The sequence below is a fragment of the Gymnoscopelus braueri genome (genome assembly GCF_963280865.1).
Source record: "Gymnoscopelus braueri genome assembly, chromosome: 16".
Taxonomy (NCBI): Eukaryota; Metazoa; Chordata; class Actinopteri; order Myctophiformes; family Myctophidae; genus Gymnoscopelus; species Gymnoscopelus braueri.
The window spans coordinates 42,973,754-42,977,625 of NC_137616.1; positions in this window are offsets into that span (position 1 = coordinate 42,973,754).

The window sequence follows — 3,872 nt, forward strand, 5'->3', positions numbered from 1 at the left end:
ATTATTGCCAACTAGACGGGTGCCCGTTGGGAACTACTGTACTGTAGACGGGAATGATGCAAGTCGGGAATGCATGGCCCACCTGTTTACAGTGGTGGGAAAAGTACTCAAATGTTTTACTTAAGTAAAAGTATCAATACAACATTGCAAAAATATTCTGTTACACTTATAGTCAGGGGATATTAAAACAAATCTGGGAATGAATTCCTTACCAATACACTTCTTCACCAATGTGTTCATAAAGGTGTCTAGTAACACATCTCACAAAGACTCATTCAATTTCAGTTTCCCTATAGGGGAATCTGTGACAGCTGCTGAAAGTTGGGGTACCTAAACATTTACTAAATGTAATTCTGCTTTAAGTAGCATGTGAGGGGTCAAACTAACTTTTCATGATTCTGAATCCATTGCAAGCATTTGTTTTGCACGAAAAACACTCGTTGGGCTAGAAACAGCCATAGCCACTTTTCCAGGTCATTACAAACCATTGTTTGTATATAAAAAAGAGAATTGTTCAAAAGTGTGAAATTGTGTACAAATCATCGTTGGAGGTCACTCTTCAATAAAAAAAAAACAGGCCACTTGTAAATCAAAGATGGCGGCCATTTATTTCAAGATGGACGCCAAAATTAGACTGATTTTGCATTTCAACATTACTTGCCTATACTTTTGTGAGGTCAATCACCAAATCACCAAATCACAAAATGGCACTCCCATTGTATGTTTTTGAACATTTTCAAACACGAGTTACCATATAACCATCAAAATTAAAACATTTCAAAAACACGCCATACAACTGTGCATGCTCACAGACAAACTCAGGGATTAAAGCAAAAGAAAATCTCATGTATTAAATGTTTTCCCCATCTGGTTCTGTTTTCTGTGTCTTCCTCTATGACTCCTGCATGTCCTCTCTCCCCGCATCCTTAAACCTCCTCTTTGGCCTTCCTCTTATCTCCTCTTACCTGGCAGCTACATTTTCAGCATCCTTCTCCCAATGTACCCCTCATCTCTCCTTTTCACATGTCAATACATTTTTTTCAATGTTCTCAACACACTGTCTCAACCTGCTAGAACATTTCCATCTCTGTCTTTTCTCACCTTAACATGTTGCACATCCTTCAAACCCCATTAGCTTTGTCTAGCCATCCGGTGCAGATCATTTTGTTCCTTCTTGGTGTCCAATTTCTCTTTTCTTTACCTAGCATTTGCCACCTCTCTCTTCCCCTTACTCCTCATCTCCTTGTACTCCTACTGCCTACTTTCTTCATCTCTCTGGCTGCCTTTCTTATCTCCTCCCTGAGTTCCACACAGCAAATGCCTCAATAAAAGGCCTAGGAAGAAATGGCACCCTTTTCACGTTGGCCTATTATTCTGCCACCAGAAGGCCATAATAACCTACCTGACCTGGCGGAGACCTATGCTCCGAGGAGCACTTTTTCAAAAAGATTCAAATGTAAAAAAAAATCCAGCTATTTTTTATTTATTAAAACATTTTAAAGCCATTTTACAATAGGTCAGAGGCTATGACTATTTGATGCACTGGACCTCATGTGGTCAGCCTGTAACATCATCAGTCATCTATGATGTCGTTTACTATATGACATATCCTTGGCGTATGACTTCAAATCTGGGCAGTCCGATCAGATTTTGCCTTAAAATTTAAGTTTAATATTTCAAAACTGTATAAACATTATGTGAAAAGGAGGTACTTCTGTGGCCTATTCTACAGAGTGTAGTCACACACACACGCACGCACGCACGCACGCACGCACGCACGCACACACGCACACACACACACACACACACACACACACACACACACACACACACACACACACACACACAGACCCTGTCATAAACAGTTCTTGCAGAGCCACGCTGTAATAATATACTGTAATGTATATCTGATATTGACATTGAAGCTGATTACTTTTGATCTGTAATCCTGTCTTTTTGGGGGTGTTAACCCAAATAAACTCTTAAACTCGGAGTATACGATTCGTACACTGTATACTCCGAGGAGCTTGAACTCGCTGACCGCACTGCAGCGGCCATCTTCATCGATGGAGCTGCAGTGGAAAGGGTCAGCGAGTTCAAGTTCCTCTGAGTACACATCGAAGAGGAGCTCAAGTTGAACATACACATAAACATCTAAAAATCATTAGAAAGCAAGCCCAATGAAGCGACTACACTTAGATAAAAATAACAACCAAATTGCTCATTTATAAGCAGACATGGCAACACGGGTAACGAGTGTATTAGGAGCCCCTTTGATCTTGCCGCCCTTAGCGGTGACATCAAAGCGTGACGTTACTCTTTCTTCTCCACTCTAATTTGAGTACTCCAATTGTTGCGCGCGCGTGCCCCCCCCCCCTCACACACACAAATACACACACACACACACACACACACACACACACACACACACACACACACACACACACACACACACCAGCAAACACGACGATACATGGTTTGTTAACAAGCGCTGCTTGTTTGAAAGTTATAAAAGACTGTTATAGTGAAACAAACAACTCATAATATAACGTTATTCCACATGGACGTCGAGTACAGTTGTCAGTGTTTACTAGGCTGGTGAAAAAAAGCTGTTAAAACACAATGTGACCAGACTGTGGAAAGAGAAGTGAATTATCTCTCCATTCACCATTGAAACAGGTGAGTTTTACTGCAGGTGTGTGTTAGCTTAGTCTCAAACTTTTCCATGTCAAGGACCCCCAAATTGACACTTATTAGCCCACAGACCCCAATTTGAAAAGATATGCCAGGACCCCCATAAGAGAAGATTGTTTACAGCTCTAGCAGTGATTCTCAACCATTTTAATTTCAAGGACCCCCCAGTTTGACATGCATTTAGGCTACGGACCCCGTTTAATGACATTTCTATCTCTGGGACTCCAATTTATATTGTAAAATCAATGTTAATTTGAGAGTGTACAAAATGGAACCAAATGGACCCGGTTCCATTTGTACACCCTCACAGTTGCAGACCCAAAGGGTCCATTTGGTTCCTAACTATCCATCATTTAGCTGGGGACCCCCTGGAACTCCCTCAAGGACCCCTGGGGGTCCCCGGACCCCACTTTGAGAAGCAATGGCTTAGCTCAGTGGTTCTAAAACGTTTTCATGTCTAGGACCCCAAATTTGACACATAATAGTGGAAAAAGTACTCAAAAGTTTTACTTAAGTAAATGTATCAACACTGCAATGTAGAAGAAGCAAAAGTAAAAGTACAAAAACGTTAGAAAATAGCAGATCTACAAGCTCACAACGCGTTGCGGTGCAACGCGTTGTGAGCTTGTAGATCTGCTATTCTCAAATAGCCCAGGTATAACATGGGGCTAAAGTGGTAAAATGTATGTTTTATAATGTAATGATGTATATCTACAAAGTTACTAGTAACTAAAGTTTTCAAATAATTGTAGTGGAGTAAAAGTACAATATTTGATGTAGTGGAGTAGAAGTAAAAGTAAATTGTACTTAAGTACAGTCCTTGATTAAATGTACTTAGTTACTTTAGACCACTGAATGCAGGTTATCAATGTGTTGCCAGATTTAGCAAAAGAAACAAGCGGCCATGTCTATGAAAACAAGCCCAAAAGAAGCAGAACCATTTTCGAATTGCAGCCTCCTGAAGGTGTATCTTTAGGGCAGTTTTGAAAGTGAGTAGGGTTTTACACTCCTTTACTCCTTTGTTTGTTGTGTTGTTACCTTTCTACATCTCTGCATATCGGTCTGCGTGTCTTCATCTCGATGTGCCCAAATATGGATGACTGATGTCATAGTACTGGTGTCATAGTACTGACAAAACACATCTTATTATTAGCACATTTCAGATTATAGATTTAGCT